A 17,400-nucleotide genomic window follows, 5' to 3' on the forward strand; every position below is an offset into this window, starting at 1 on the left:
TATCGCAGCCTGAGAAAGAGGCCTCACACCCAGCACCACATCCCACAGTTCTGCACAAAGCCAGCCCAGTTTGAAGACAAAGAGAAGGAACTCTCCTTTCTTCATGTGGAAGACACATGCACACACAAGTCTAGCTGAGGACATGATAAGGAAAAGCTCATGAACGTTCCAAGATGGGCTTGGCCATGTACAGCTGTGTCATGCTGAGTCCCTGGGCACTGAGGAGGGTGGTCGGTGGGAGAGGACTCTGGTAGCTGGGAAGACCTGGGTGAAATCTGAGTTGGCGACGGGCATTGTCCCCGTCTTTCCACACTCTGTGCAGCGTCGTCCCCAGTGAGGCCCAGGATGGAGTTCCCCCATAGCAGATGGGCAGAAGAAAAGTGCGGAGGAAGCACACAGAGCCAGGGGACTCAGGAAGGAGGGCGCCTATCACTGCCTCACCCATTCCTTTCTATGTGGTTCTAGTCCAGGCTGTTGATGCTGTCCTTTGTGTTTCTGGCTGAGAGGAGGGGGTCTGTCTCCTGGTCCCGCCTTTGCTTTCTGCACCTAACTTTCCCCCAGCCTCAGCTTCCTCCTTACCTCTGCCAGCTTATTTATTCCAGGTAGTGACTGAAAGCTACAGATGTTTATTTCCTTTTTATTTTTTTGAGAAGGATCTCACTCTGTCACCCAGGCTAGAGTGCAGCGGCGTGATGTAGCTCACTGTAGCCTCTGCCTCCCGGGTTCAAGCTGTCCCTCCCGCCTCAGCCTCCCCAGTAGCTGGGATTACAGGCACGCACCACCACCCTTGGCTAAGATGTTCATTTCCTTTGGAAAGATAAGGAAACAGGCGCGGGGTTGTGGAAGACCACTCTGCCTGGGAAGTGCAGAGCCTGGATGTGCACGCAGTTTCCTGACAGGGCAGCCCCCGTTGTTCTGCTGTTACGCACACTGCACTTGTTGGTACACTCTGGAAGATCCTGCCATTGCGCCTCATCTAAATTTGTCCTTCCACCACTGCTGCCCAGGTCTCAGACTCATAATTTCACTTTCCCTTAAAGGTAAGGCTGGCGTTTAGAGTAAGAAGCAAAGTGGTCCGGATGGGCAAGTTCCACTACCCTATCTGGGAGAGGAGGATCCTTTTGTGTGTGATGTGCCCAGGAGTACTGCAGAATCAATAACCATGGACTCCTCCAGACCTCCAAGACATAAGCCATTCCTGTTGTTTGAGGTACCATGGGCCATAAGGATGGGCAGAAGGGCAACCTCTTTAAAACCATTAAGAGCAACTACGTATCATTCTAAGACTGAAAGAGCAGTATGCCTAGGATGTAAACCCTCTCAAATTCATCTGTGGATTCCACACAATCACAATCACAATCACAATCAAAATTCAAGCAGAATTTTTTTAAAAATAGAATTTGACAAGCTGGTACTAAAATGTGTATAGCAATGCAAAACATCTAAAATAGCCCAAATGATTTTGAAAAAGAACTGGGTTGGAGAACCCACCCTCGCTGATTTTAAGACCTACTGAAGAGCTATTTTACTCACGACTGCATAGCGCTGGCATAGGGTGGACTTATATATCAATGAGGCAGAATAGAGAGTCAAGAAATAGACCCATACATGTATGTCTAATTTATTCTCAGAAGAGGAGGCAAGACAGTTTGTTGAATGAAAGGAAAATCTTTTCAACAAACTGTTCTGGAACAACTAAAAGTCCATACAGAAAGGAAAAGAAAAAAAAAAAAAAAAAACATGAACCTTTATCCTTACTTTATTCTCACCATACCGAAAACGTGACTTGAAGTGGATTTTAACCTAAATATGAAAGCCAACTGTAGACTTTTAGAAAAAGCTGTAGGAGAAAACCTTCACAATCTTGAGTTAGGCAGATATTTCTTAGGACACAAAAAGCATAAACCATTAACAAAAAACAGTGATAAATTGAACTTTATCAAAATTTAGAACTTCTGCTCTTTGAAAACTACCATTAGGAAAAGACAAGCCGCAGATCAGAAGAAAATATTTATAATAAGTATATCTGACAAAGAACTTACATCTGAAATATGTACAGAACTCTTACAACTTAAGAGTTCACAGACACCTTCCAAAAGAGAATATAGAAATGCAAAATAAGCCCATGAAAAAATGCTCAGCATCATTAGTTCATCAGAAGAAGTGTCAATTAAAACTGTGGATATTATTACACACTCCCTGGAATAGTTATAAAGACTAATAATCCTTAGTATTACTTAGTATCTGGAGCAATAAGCACACAAATGATGCTGCTATGGATGTAAAATGGTACAACTACTTTTGAAAACAGTTTGGTAGTTTCTAACAAGGTTAAACATAAATTTACCATATGAGATGCCAACTGGACACTGAAGTATTTAGCAAAGTAAAAGGAAAACAAATGTCCCCACAAAGACTTACACAGGGAGTACAAAACACACAGTAGCTCCAAACTGCTGTGTCGTAATAGCTTCAAACACATGTCAATCAACAGGTGAATGAATAAAAAACCTGTAAGCTTCACAGCTTGACTTAAATACAGCCATGTCACGAATCATCTTTTTTAAATTACAAACATAGGTTTGTAATGTCATACTAGCAGTTTAAAAAGATGAGCTCATGATGCATTCAGCAATATGGATTACTCACACCACATTCTGCTGTGTGAAATAAGCCAGGCATAAAACAGTACACATCATAAGATTCTGTTCATATCAGTCTCTAGAAAAGACTGATCAACTGTTACAGCAATTATAAATAATGCTGCAATGAACATACATGTGCATGTATCTTTGTAATAGAATGATTTCTATTTCTTTGGGTATATACCCAGGAATGGGATTCCTGGATCAAATGTTATTACTGGTTTAGATGTTTGAGGAATCGCCATACTGTCTTCCACAATGGCTGAACTAATTTACATTCCCACCAATAGTGTAAAAGTGTTCTTATTTCTCTGCAGCCTCACCAGCATCTGTTGTTTCTTGACTTTTTAGTAATGGCCATTGTGTCTGGTGTGAGATGGTATCTCATTGTGGTTTTGATTTGCATTTCTCTAATGATCAGTGATGTTGAGCTTTTTTTCATGTTTGTTGGCTGCATGAATGTCTTCTTTTGAGAAATATCTGTTCATGTCTTTTGCCCGCTTTTTGATGGGACTGTTTTTTTTCTTGTAAATTTGTTTAACTTCCTTGTAGACTCTGGATATTAGACCTTTGTCTGATAGATAGATTGCAAAAATTTTCTCCCACTCTGTGGCATACATACACATGGAATACTATGCAGCCATGAAAAGGAATGAGATCATACTCTTTGCAGGGATGTGGATGGAGCTGGAAGCCATTATCCTCAGCAAACTAAACACAGGAACAGAAAACCAAACACCACATGTTCTCACTTATAAGTGGGAGCTGAACAATGAGAACACATGGACACAGGGAGGGGAACAACATACACTGAGGTCTGTTGGGGGGCAGGGTGAGGGAAGGGAGAGCATTAGGAAAAAACAGCTAATGTATGCTGGGCTTGATACCTAGGTGATGTGTCGATAAGTGCAGCAAACCACTGTGGCACACGTTTACCTGTGTAACAAACCTGCACATATACCCTGGAACTTAAAAATAAAGTCACAGCAAATAGATCAGGGTTGTCTAGAGCCAGGAGTGGAAACTGATTGTGTAAAGGCACAAGAAAACATTTTGATATGATAAAAATATCCTACACTTTTTTAAAATGTATTTTTATTTTTCACAGAGACAGAGTCTCACTGTATTGCTCAGGCTGGCCTCAAACTCCTAGGATCAGGCAATCCTCCCACCTCAACCTCCCAAAGTGTTAGGATTACAGACATGAGCCACTGTACCCAGCCCTGATATTTTATGTATCTTGATTGTAGTGGTGGCTATAAAGACATATACATTTGTGTGAGTGTATCCATGTATACATATATCTGAATATATATTTGTATTATGTACTCATCAAAATGAACATTTAAAGTGAGGGCATTTTATTGTATGTAAGCTATAACTCACTAAAGTTGCTGTAAAAAGACAACATATATCAGGTCTTTCTGACCTGCTTACTTCTAACCATTACAGTTCCCACTGCACTTAAAGCCCTGACTCCTCACCGCATTCTACAGGGCCCTGCATGCTCTGGTGCCATCTCTCACCACTGTTTCCAAGGTCATTGTCTTCTAGGCACACTGGCCTACTATTATTCCCTTCTGTGGCCCTCCGCACAGGTAGCCCCACTGCTCTACGCTCAGCTCTGTGTCCTGTGCCTATAGGGTCTCCACCCCAATAGTTCTCTACTTAGCCTTTACTGCGAGTCATCATCATTAGCTCCCCAATTTAAATGTTGTCCCTCGACTATATTTGTCTATGACACTCTCTTCCTACCTAGGCCTTATCACAATTTATACGTACATGTGAATTAATGAGGTGTCCTCTTTTTAAACGTTTTTCCTACCCTAGACTGTAAGATCAAAACAGGATCAAGTTTGCTTTGTCCCCTACTGCATCCCTAGCATCTAGCAATGTCCCTGCAGATAGTCGAGTCTCCATAAATATTTGGTAGATAAAAGGATGGGCAAATTGATAAATCAACGAATCAATATTTTTCTTTAGGAAGTTGTTAGGAATCAGTGGATCACCATGGTGAGGGCTACATGTGGTGGAATAAAGGACTCAGCCTTGGGTGTGAGGCCCTGGCTCTCTCACTAATGCACAGACCAGACTGGATTCACTAGGTCAGGGTTGGGGCCCAGGAATTCTAACATTTAACAAGGGTCCCAGGGTAATTATGATGTAAGAATGTATGATAATAACTAGGTAAGCATATATATCTATAGCATATATATACACATATATTCCTATAAACACTTGCAAATCCATATGTAGAGATTTTTGAGCCATTGTTTCAAAAAATGCAATTCCTTACTCATTTAGCTGTATCTGTATTTTCTCATTCAACAATTCCTGGTAGAATCCCTCTAAGTTGCTTGACATGTTATTATTCTTTCCTCTTTATTAATAGATAAAGATACAGTGCAGGGTATGTGGTGGTTGTTAGTGCTATTCACCAATATTGTCTTCTTTTCCAGACACATGTACATAGAATTGTACTTCCTGGCTCATCTTTGGCTGAATAGGGCCATGTGACTAGTCATAGCCAAGGAATTATGACTTCTGCATTGAAGCATTTAATCATCTGGTTCAAGGCCCTCCAGAACTCATTTCCCTGTGGCACAGCAACTGGAAATATTTAAGGTAATGTTCGTTCCATCAGCCTGGGTCCCTGAATGACCCCGGGGAACAGAGTCCTTTACTGGCTTGACTTGGACATATAGTATGAGCAATCAATCCATTGTTATTGTTTTAAGTTATTGAGCTTTTGGAGTTACTCCATATCAACACGCAGCCTAGCCTAACTGAAATATATTGTTGTACCAGAATTCATTCAATCATTCTTTGCCACTAACAACAGTACTCCAAGAACATCCTTTCACATATATCGTTAGACGCTGGTGTGAGTCTAGACAAATAGAGAAAAATATGGAAGGATACATAAAAGGCTGACATAGGTTCCATGGTTTTGTGGAGGATTTGTGGCTGAGAATTATTAGTATGGAGGAGGTTGGAGAGAGGAAGAAGACACAAAGAAAAGAAAGAAAGCAAAAAGCTATGTACAATGTAATCACATTTATGTAATTCTGTAAAAGTATAAATCTTTATGCAGTCCTACATAAACATATCTATATCTATGTTTGAATTTTTAAAAAATAAATACTTAAATTACTAATTTTTAAAAAGAAAGCCACCAGAGCATTTAAGACCCTAATGAAAATGCAAATGTTATTTTGGATGCTCAAATACTAGGGGATTATGGAGCAGTTATTTAGGCTTCTGCTCCGGTCACATTAAGGGATTAGTAACTGCGTGCTGATGGAGAAGTGAAAGCACAGCATTCAGGGCAGCCTGGTGTTGATGCTGGGGAAGAGGATGGGTGGCGTGGGGGAGGGAAAGGGCTGTGATGCCTTTCGATATTAGGTCAAAAAGGGTGCTTCAGAGGGAGAAGGAATAGCAAAAGGGCTTTGGGAAAGCAGGTGAGGATACTGATTTGAAGGAGGGAGGTGCATAAGCAGAGCTAGCAAGAAGAACCTAGTCATCAATATATACCTGTGAGATCACCTGGTCTGTCATCATTTGATAAGAAGGAGCTATTTTCTTTTCAGATTATCTCCTGTAACTAGCACAGTGCCTGACTTGTCAGAGTAAGAACCCACAAGCATTTGATGAGAGAGTGTGTGTGTGTGAGAAATAAAGAAGCAAGGAAGGGACTTGATTACATAGCTTATCGGTTGCAGAGCCAGGAGTAAAATTCAGATGCAGGCTCATTTTAGCTCCAGATTCTTCTAGGAGTACTTGAAAGAGATCCACAGAGAGATAAGAGGAAGGGAAAGAGAGAAGGGAGGGAGATAGTGCTCTCTTTCTCTCTCTCCCTCCCTCCGTCTCTGTTTTTCCCCCTTCCCCTCTCTCAGAAGTGGAGGTGCATTGTATTGAGGGGAACACCAGTAGGCCCTTCTCCAGTAATTCAGGTTGTGTAACAGAAGGACACCCCTCCCTCTGTATGTGCTCCCCAGTGTTAGGAGCCTCTTAACTCATCCATGAGCATTCGCCCCCTTTGGTTTTAACAGCCCACCAGCCATCTCTGCCTTAGTTTGTCACTTCCAATAGGCCCTGGAATCTGACCTCGTCAAGTACCCCGTGGGGTCAGGCAGTCTCCCAGTCCTCTCTGGACTCAACTATCTGAAAAGGATTGGCCTGTAATTCGAACAAAATAGACTGTGAATATGTTAATGAGGGAGTGCTTTTATTTTCTGTAGCCTTTCTGTAGCATGTGCATTTTCCTGAGAAAGAGGATCTTTGGAGCAATCCACATGTCTTTTCCCTGGAAAGAGATCCTCAGAGCTATCTTTTCTACAACTGACCACATCCTGAAGATAATATCTGCTGGTCTGGTTATGCTAACTCTTCATGAAATGTAGAGAACTGGCCAAGGATTCGAAAGTGGTTAAACAGAGGATCTGATAAACTCATCTATATCAAGGTGTTAGGGTCTGATAACCCCTTAATGTGTTATCTTTCCAAGCAGACTTGCATTATTATAGAGCACAGAAAAAGTAAATTGTTATGCATTAGCTGATAAGGCAGTAGACGCTGGCTCAATTTTCCAAACATGAATATGTTTGATGTAAGTGGATCATAGAAACTAGGTGGTTGAGTATTAGATGATTCGGGATGTGGTAAGATACGGTGGATACAGGTTATTAAGAATTGGGTTTGGATTGTGTATCAAATGGTATGCTTTTAACCAGAAATAATAGATTACTGAACTAAATGTGGCTGAAAGATTGAGGAAATTTTACTATATTATATAACAACCCCAGTTTGGTTAATTCAACAGCAGGAAATGTTTCCTCTTTCTGTTGAACCCCATATGACTGAAAGGTGCTGTAGTTGTTCTATGTACTATGTGAATATGACAATCTTAATTATAGAAAATATCTCTCCCTTCACTCCTTGGGCAACTTTTTTCAATAGAGAGAAGAGCCTTTTTCAATAGAGAGAAGAGCCTTTACAGAATCCCTTTGTATTAATCAACATAGACTTACAGCCATAACAAATATCACCAAAATTCTAATGGTCAAATACAATTAAGGCTTATTTCTTGCTCAGGTCATTCTGGTTCAAGCAGACCAGAGTGAGGAGAACGTTCTGCTCCATGAAGACATTCAGGGATCCAGCCTCCTTCTATTTAGCAGCTTCAGCATCTTCTGGGATTTCAGAATAACATGCTGGATCCTCTGCACCTGCCCTGTGGATGGAAGGAAATGTAAGACATCCTCTTAGTTCTCATTGGTGATGTATGAGTTACTGTCAAGAAAATGAAAATCATCAGACTGGTTTATGTTGTGCACAAACCCTAAGGTGGCCCCCAATATTCCCTGCCTTCTGGTATCCGTGCCCTTGTATAATCCCTTCTGCCTTGAATGTGAGTGAGATACGAGACTTTTTCCAACCAATGGAAGATGGCAAAGGTGTGTGAGTGAAAACATCCTTGAGTATGTTTTGTTAGAATGTCACGTTTGTGATTACATTATGTCACTTTATATAAGGCTCTGTCTCCCTGAGATTTCTGCTTGCTGGCTTGATGAATTAAGCCAGGTGGAAAGGTTTTAAGTGGGCAGCCTCAAGCCAACAGCCAGCAAGGAACAAAAACTCTATATTCCACAATCACCCTGTATTCCACAACCCCGAGAAAATAAGTAAGCTTGGAAGCAGATTCTTCTCCAGTCAAGCTCCCAGAAGAGAACACAGCCAGGCTGACTCTTGAGTCCAGCCTTGTGATGGCCCAGGTAAGCCATGGCCAGGCTCCTGACTGATAGAAACTGTGACATTACATGTGTTATTTTAAGCTACTAAGTTTGTGATAATTCGTTGTGCAATAATAGCTTAGTTAAATCATGATTAACCACTGGAAGAAGAAGGAAGCCAACATATCTGATGCACTGGAGAATGAACATCCATTCAAAATCAGGCTCTTCCAGAAAAGACAAGGGACACTTGGCTATAGGTAGACCACAGACAGTGTTTGGCATAGTGTCTGCATTCAAATATATATATATATATTTACATATATAAATGGAGGATCTTATATACATTATTTTGTTTTAACAGAAGTACAGAGAAGTTTTCTGTAAAATGGAAATGAGTATCATGAAGTTTTCAATGAACAGTGTGAAACAGAAAAAAACATCAGCATTCATTAGGTCCCAGACCTCTTTGAGAATCTGATGAAATTCTGGACAACCTCTCCTCCCACAAGCAAGATGTACTTGAATACCTACACATAAAATGTTGCATTCAATTTTAGAATGTGAAGAGATCACTTGAGTCCTATCCAGAGGGCTCTAAGGTAGGTACGTACTACACAGGGCTTGGAGACCTGGACTGCTCTGGTCACGTAGATGTGAGAGGGTGATATCAGCGGAGAGTTGTAGTGAGTAAGAAAATGTTCTCAGGAAACCTCAGCTTGTCGTTATATGGCAGAAACATGTTCAGATGTGTGACTCAGGGATTACTTAAAATAGTTGGGGCTGAAGACAATGAAGAGAGTATCCCAGGCGTCAGGGCTGATGGGTAAGGATGTGAGTTAAGGAAGGCACTGACACACTGCAAGGAGGGGAAGGTGAGAAAGCAGAGGAATGAGGGTGGAAGGAGCAAGAACTGCACCTTCCAGGTGCACTAGGGTATTACCACCTCCGCTTTCCCTGTGCTGGGGTGAGGAGGAGGAAAAAGAAAGGACTAGTAGAAGCTGTTTCTAACAGATCTCTGGCTTCTCCATGAGAATTGCTGAACTTTGTTTCCGATTCAATGGCAATCCAAAAAAATTAATATAAGCATTTTTCCGGACCATATAGATAACCACCTTAAAACCAGCCACTGATTTCATTGTCCCCATTTGCCTTGGCATTGTGGTCCTGTCTGTAACAATTAGCACTACAGTAATTGACGCAGTCTAGATAGAAAAGAACAGAGGGGAAATTGCAATGTAAATGGCACACTCCTGCCAAGTGAAAACCAAATGACTTCATGGATGCTGATGTGTTCGTGGGAGAACTGAGTTGTCACAAGGCACGTGGAAGCAGAGGCAAGCCAAACTCAGAGGACCTGTTGGATGTGCTCATGTCCTGGGTGGTTGACTGAGTTTTAGCAAAGCAATACTGACTGTAATAGTTTGGATTCTGTCATCTTCTTTGTATTTAATCTGTAAATTTGTTTTGGGTTTGTGGCTGCCACAGACAGCCTGTTCTTCTCTTTCTGGACATGTGGTAAAATGGCACGGTGAGCAGGACACATGATTAGTTCTGGCCGGTGAGTTATGAGTGCGAAGTGACGCTCCACAGTATTTAGCTGCAGTGTGAGTCTCTCCAGCACTGCCTTTGCCTCTCGCAGTATCTCCCTGTGTGCTGCTCCAGGTGCGTCCCAACTCCTCTGTGCCTCCTCTGGAAGCGGGTCTGTAGAAACTGGGTCCATGGTCTCCCTTCTATTCTAACTTCCAGTTGGATTTGCCCCATGGAGTGTTCTGGCAGGAGACTGCAGGGCAGGAGGTGAATGGGGTCCAAAGAGTAGGAATAAGTCCCTTGGCTCCGTGTGCCAGGTCAGTCTGGGTTGGCTGCATCCCTCTGCCAGTCACTCTCCAGGTGCTGGTAACTGCTTCCCCATCTTGTGTCTTCATGGAAAGGCTGGCTAAGCATTTCTAGCCTTCTGGTAGTAAACTGTAACTTAACCGCTTTCCCTAACGCCTCCTTTGCCTTGTAAATAGTGCAAATAAATAACAGATAAACTGCTCCTCAAAGACTTCAGTTTAGGTGTCCTTTTTGTCTCTTGCCAGGACTTGACTGGTGCAGTATTGGTGGCTGCTGGGTCAGATGAGCTCCCTGCTACTCAGAGAAACAATCAATGTTTGCAACCACTAAGAGGGACTTTTGTTATTACTGCCTATCCTGACAGATTCAGGCTATGACTATTTAAGGGGGTAAGTATAATAAATTAATAACTAGTTTTATGTTTTCAGATGTCTTAAAACTATTTAAGGGGATCCATGCAAAATGTTGTTCCCTTAAAAGAGGGCACATTTCTCTCACATGGAGAAACACTGGTAAGAGGTAAAGACTTTGAAGTCAGCCAACTTGTTGTGGTGTGCAGGTGCTGCAATTTACTTCAGACAATGCATCTATAAAAGGAAGATAAGAGCTCAGCAGGCGATGACCAAATAGGAACAGCTCCCAGTGAGATCGCTGCAGAAGGCAGGTGATTTCTGCATTTCCAACTGAGGTACCTCAGTTCATCCCACTGGGACTGGTTAGACACTGGGTGCAGCCCACAGAGGGCGAGCCAAAGCAGGGTGGGACATTGAGCATCAGGAACCATGCACTCCAGCCCAGATACTGTACTTTTCCCATGGTGTTTGCAACCGACAGACCAGGAGACCCCCTCCGGTGCCTACCCTACCAGGGCCCTGGGTTTCAAGCACAAAACTGGGAGGCCATCTGGGCAGAAAATGAACTAGTTGCAAGAGCTATTTTTTTGTTCATACACCAGTGGCGTCTGGAACACCAGCATGGCAGAACTGTTCACTCCCCTGGAAAGGGGTGCTGAAGCCAGGGAGCCAAGTGGTCTGGCTAGGCAGGTTCTACCCCCGTGGAGCCAGCAAACTAAGATCCACTGGCTTGAAATTCTCACTGCCAGCACAGCAGCAGCCTGAGATCAACCTGGGACACTCCAGCTTGGTGGAGGGAGGGGTATCTGCCATTGCTAAGGCTTGAGTAGGTGGTTTTACCTCAACAGTGTAAACAAAGCCACCGGGAAGTTCAAACTGGGCAGAGCCCACTGCAGCTCAGCAAGGCTGCTGTGGCCAGACTGCCAGATTTCTCCTCTCTGGGTAGGGCATCTTTGAAAAAAAAAAAAGGCAGCAGCCCCAGGCAACTTACAGATAAAACCCCCATTTCCCTGGGACAGAACACCTGCAGGAAGGGACAGCTGTGAGCACAGCTTCAGCAAACTTAAACCTCCCTGTCTGATGGCTCTGAAGAGAGCAGTGGACCTCCCGGCACAGCATTCGAGCTGTGCTAAGGGTCAGAATGCCTCCTCAAGTTGGGTACCTGACTGGGAGCCACCTCCCATTAGGGGCTGACAGACACCTCATACAGGAAAGCTGTGGCTGGCATCTGGCAGGTGCCCCTCTGGGATGAAGCTTCCAGAGGAAAGAAAAGGCAGCAATCTTTGCTGTTCTGCAGCCTCTGCTGGTGATCCCCAGGCAAACCGAATCTGGAGTGGACCTCCAGGAAACTCCAGCAGACCTGCAGCAGAGTGGCCTGATTATTAGAAGGAAAACTAACAAACAGAAAGGAATAGCACATCCACTCAAAGACCCCATCTGAAGGTCACCAACATCAAAGACCAAAGGTAGATAAATCCACAAAGGAGGGGAGAAACCAGAATACCTCTTCTCTGCCAAAGGATCACAACTCCTTGCCAGCAAGAGAACAAAACTGGATGGAGAATGAGTTTGATAAACTGACAGAAGTAGGCTTCAGAAGGTGGGTAATAACAAACTCCTCTGAGCTAAAGGAGCGTGTTCTAACCCAGTGCAAGGAAGCTAAGAACCTTGAAAAAACGTTAGACAAATTGCTAACTAGAATAACCAGTTTAGAGAAGAACATAATGGAGCTGAAAAAAATAACACGTGGACTTCATGAAGCATACACAAGTATCAACAGCCAAATTGATACTTGCCAATCTTCTACTTGAAGAAGTAGAAGATTGGATATCAGAAGTAGAAGAAAGGATATCAGAGATTGAAGATCAAGTTAATGAAATAAAGCAAGAAGACAAGATTAGAGAAAAAAAGAATAAAAAGGAACTAACAAAACCTCCAAGAAATATGGGACTATGTGAAAAGACCAAATCTACATTTTATTGGTGTAGCTGAATGTGACAGGGAGAATGGAACCAAGTTGGAAAACACTGAGGAGAATGTCCCCAACCTAGCAAGGCAGGCCAACATTCAAATTCAGGAAATATGCAGAACACTACAAACATATTCCTCAAGGAAAGCAACCCCAGAACACATAATCACCAAATTCACCAAGGTTGAAATGAAAAAATGTTAAGGGCAGCCAGAAAGAAACGTCAAGTTACCCACAAAGGGAAGCCTGTCAGGCTAACAGTGGATCTCTCTGAAACCCTACCAACAAGAAGACAGTGGGGGCCAATATTCAACATTCTTAAAGAAAAGAATTTTCAATCCAGAATTTCATATCCAGGCAAACTAAGCTTCAGAAGTGAAGGAGAAATAAAATCCTTTATAGACAAGCAAATGCTGAGAGATTTTTGTCACCACCAGGCCTACCTTACAAGAGCTCCTGAAGGAAGCACTAAACATGGAAAGGAACAACTGGTAACAGCTACTGCAAAAACATACCAAATTGTAGAAACCATTGACACTATGAAGAAACTGCATCAACTAACAGGCAAAATAAGCAGCTAGTATCATAATGACAGGATCAAATTCACACATAAAAATATTAACCTTAAATGTAAATGGGCTAAATGCCCCAGTGAAAAGACACAGGCTGGCAAACTGGATAAAGAGTCATGACCCATTGGTGTGCTGTATTCAGGAGACCCATCTTACATGCAAAGACACACATATAGGCTCATTTACCAAGCAAATGGAAAGCAAAAAAAAAAGCGGGAGTTGTAATCCTAATCTCTGATAAAACAGACTTTAAACCAACAAAGATCAAAAGAGACAAAGAAGGCCATTACATAATGGTAAAGTGATCTATGCACCAAGAAGAGCAAACTATCCTAAATATATATGTACCCAAAATAGGAGCACCCAGATTCACAAAGCAAGTCCTTAGAGACCTACAAAGAGACTTAGACTCTAACACCCCACTGTCAACATTAGACAGATCAATGAGACAGAAAATTAACAGGGATATTCAGGACTTGAACTTAGCTCTGGACCAAGCAGACCTAATAGACATCTACAGAACTCTCCACCCCAAATCAACAGAATATACATTCTTCTCAGCACCACATCACACTTATTCTAAAATTGGTCACTTAATTGGAAGTAAAACACTCCTGGGCAAATGTGAATGAATGGAAATCACAACAAACAGTCTCTCAGACCACAGTGCAATCAAATTAGAACTAGGATTAAGAAACTCAAAACCACACAACTACATGGAAACTGAACAACCTGCTCCTGAATGACTACTGGGTACATAACAGAATGAAGGCAGAAATAAAGATGTTCTTTGAAACCAATGAGAACAAAGACACAATGTACCAGAATCTCTGGGACACATTTAAAGCAGTGTGTAGAGGGAAATTTATAGCACTAAATGCCCACTAGAGAAAGTAGGAAAGATCTAAAATTGACACCCGAACATCACAATTAAAAGAACTAGAGAAGCAAGAGCAAACATTCAAAAGCTAGCAGAAGGCAAGAAATAAACTAAGATCAGAGCAGAACTGAAGGACATAGAGACATGAAAAACCCTTCAAAAAATCAATGAATCCAGGAGCTGGTTTTTGGAAAAGAGCAACAAAACTGATAGACCACTAGACAGACTGAAAAAGAAGACGAGAGAAGAATCAAATAGATGCAATAAAAAATGATATAGGGGATATCACTGCTGACTGATCCCCCAGAAATACATACTACCATCAGAAAATACTATAAACACCTCTACACAAATAAATTAGAAAATCTAGAAGAACTGGATAAATTCCTGGACACATATACCCTCCCAAGACTAAACCAGGAAGAAGTCAAATCCCTGAATAGACCAAAAACAAGTTCTGAAATTGAGGCAGTAATTTAATAGCCTACCAACCAAAAAAAGTCCAGGACCAGATGGATTCACAGCTGAATTCTACCAGAGGTACAAGGAGAAGCTGGTACCATTCCTTCTGAAACATTCCAATCAATAGAAAAATGAGGCCAGAGTCATCCGGATACCAAAACCTGGCAGAGAAGCAACAAAAAGAAAATTTCAGGCCAATATCCCTGATGAACATCAATGCCAAAATCCTTAATAAAATACAGGCAAACGGAATCCAGCAGCACATCAAAAAGCTTATCCACGACGATCAAGTTGGCTTCATACCTGTGATGCAAGGCTGGTTCAACATACACAAATCAATAAATGTAATCCATCACATAAACAGAACCAATGACAAAAACCACATGATTATCTCAATAGATGCAGAAAGGCCTTCAACAAAATTCAACACCCCTTCATGCTAAAAACTCTCAATAAACTAGGTATCAATGGAACATATCTCAAAATAATAAGAGCTATTTATGACAAACCCACAGCCAGTATCATACTGAATGGGCAAAAACTGGAAGCATTCCCTTTGAAAACCAGCACGAGACAAGGATACCCTCTCTTACCACTCCTGTTCAACATAGTATTGGAAGTTCTGGCCAGGGCAATCAGGCAAGAGAAAGAAATAAAGGGTATTCAAATAGGAAGAGAGGAAGTCAAATTGTATCTGTGTGCAGATGACATGATTATATATTTAGAAAACCCCATTGTCTCAGGTCAAAATCTCCTTAGGCTGATAAGCAACTTCAGCAAAGTCTCAGGATACAAAATCAATGTGCAGAAATCACAAGCATTCCCATACACGAGTAACAGACAAACAGCCAAACCATGAGTGAACTCCCATTCACAATTGCTACAAAGAGAATAAAATACCTAGGAATCAAACTTACAAGGGATGTGAAGGACTTCTTCAAGGAGAACTACAAACTACTGCTTAAGGAAATAAGAGCAGACACAAACAAACGGAAAAATTTGGTACAAAGATAATAAAATACCTAGGACTCTAACTTACAGGGGATGTGAAGGACCTCTTCAAGGAGAACTACAAACCACTGCTCAACGAAATAAAAGAGGACACAAACAAATGGAAGAACATTCCATGCTCATGGATAGGAAGAATCAATATCGTGAAAATGGCCATACTGCCCAAGGTAATTTATAGATTCAATGCTATCCTCATTACACTACCATTGACTTTATTCACAGAATTGGAAAAAAGTACTTTAAAGTTCGTATGTAACCAAAAAAGAGCCTGCATAGCCAACACAATCCTAAGCAAAAAGAACAAAGCTGGACCCATCACTCTACCTGACTTCAAACTATACTACAAGGCTACAGTAACCAAAACAGCATGGTACTGGTATCAAAACAGAGATATAGACCAATGCAACAGGACAGATGCCTCAGAAATAACACCACACATCTACAACCATCTGATCTTTGACAAACCTGAGAAAAACAAGCAATGGGGAAAAGATTCCCTATTTAATAAATGGTGTAGCAAAACTGGCTAGCCATATGAAGAAGACTGAAATTGGACCCATTCCTTACACCTTATACAAAAATCTACTCAAGATGGATTAAAGACTTAAACGTAAGACCTAAAATAATAAAAATCCTAGGAAAAAACCTAGGCAACACCCTTCAGGACATAGGCATGGGCAAAGACTTCAGGTCTAAAACACCAAAAGCAATGGCAACAAAAGCCAAAATTGACAAATGGGATCTAATCAAACTAAAGAACTTCTGCACAGCAAAAGAAACTATCAGAGTGAACAGGCAACCTACAGAATGGGAGAAAAGTTTTGCAATCTATCCATCTGACAAAGGGCTAATATCTAAAATCTACAAAGAACTTAAACAAATTTAGAAGAACAAAACAACCCCATCAAAAAGTGGGCAAAGGATACGGACAGACACTTTTCAAAAGAAGACATTTATGCAGCCCAGAAACATATGAAAAAATGCTCATTATCACTAGTCATTAGAGAAATGCAAATCAAAACCACAATGAGATACCATCTCTTGCCAGTTAGAATGGCAATATTAAGTCAGGAAAGAACAGATGCTGGAAAGGATGTGGAGAAATAGGAATGCTTTTACACTGTTGGTGGGAGTGTAAAGTAGTCCAATCATTGTGGAAGACAGTGTGGCACTTCCTTAAAATACCATTTGACCCTGCAATCCCATTACTGGGTCAAAGGATTGTAAATTATTCTACTATAAAGACACATGCACGTGTATGTTTATTGTGGCGCTATTCACAATAGCAAAAACTTGGAACCAACCCAAATGTCCATCAATGATAGACTGGATAAAGAAAATGTGGCACATATACACCATGGAAAACTACGCAGTCATAAAAAAGAATGAGTTCATGTCCTTCGCAGGGACATGGATGACTCTAGAAACCATCATTCTCAGCAAACTAACACAAGAACAGAAAACCAAACATGACATGTTCTCACTCATAAGTGGGAGTTGAACAATGAGAAGACATGGATACAGGGAGGGGAACATCACACACTGGGGCCTGGTGGGGGATGGCTAGGGGAGGGATAGCATTAGAAGAAATACTTAATGTGGGGGACAGGTTGATGGGTGCAGCAAACCACCATGACACATGTATACCTATGTAACAAACCTGCACATTCTGCACATGTACCCCAGAACTTAAAGTATAATTTAAAAATCCAACTCTTAGGAATGTTGTAAAGTTTAGATAATGCATCTAAGATGCTCAGTGGATGACGTGGCATCTAGCATTTGCTCTATAAATGATGGCTAATATTAACTCATCAGTGATAGCTACAATTAAATTGTTACTAACAATAACCTAAAGGATTATTGCCTAGAAAGTAATGTATAGAGTAATCAGGCAAGGGATGAGGAAAAAGAAAGAGTTAGCCAGCAAGGAAGGGGTT

The 17,400-nt window shown here is 41.5% G+C and overlaps 2 long non-coding RNA genes across 2 annotated transcripts in view; one reads left to right on the plus strand and one right to left on the minus strand.

The window, feature by feature from the left end:
* The first annotated feature begins 1,024 nt into the window (after positions 1-1,024).
* On the plus strand, positions 1,025-7,896 carry LOC123575167 (uncharacterized). Its single transcript, XR_006700308.3, has 3 exons — positions 1,025-1,210; positions 5,105-5,270; positions 7,740-7,896. It is a non-coding gene; the product is annotated as an uncharacterized lncRNA (long non-coding RNA).
* The window catches only part of LOC135964688 (uncharacterized), a 125,384-nt gene continuing 113,667 nt past the window's right edge, over positions 5,684-17,400 (minus strand). Inside the window, exon 3 of the long non-coding RNA XR_010577213.2 lies at positions 5,684-7,878. This is a non-coding gene — a long non-coding RNA (uncharacterized lncRNA). The remainder of the gene's footprint in view (positions 7,879-17,400) is intronic.

The sequence above is a fragment of the Macaca fascicularis genome, chromosome 8 (assembly GCF_037993035.2).
Source record: "Macaca fascicularis isolate 582-1 chromosome 8, T2T-MFA8v1.1".
Lineage (NCBI taxonomy): Eukaryota > Metazoa > Chordata > Mammalia > Primates > Cercopithecidae > Macaca > Macaca fascicularis.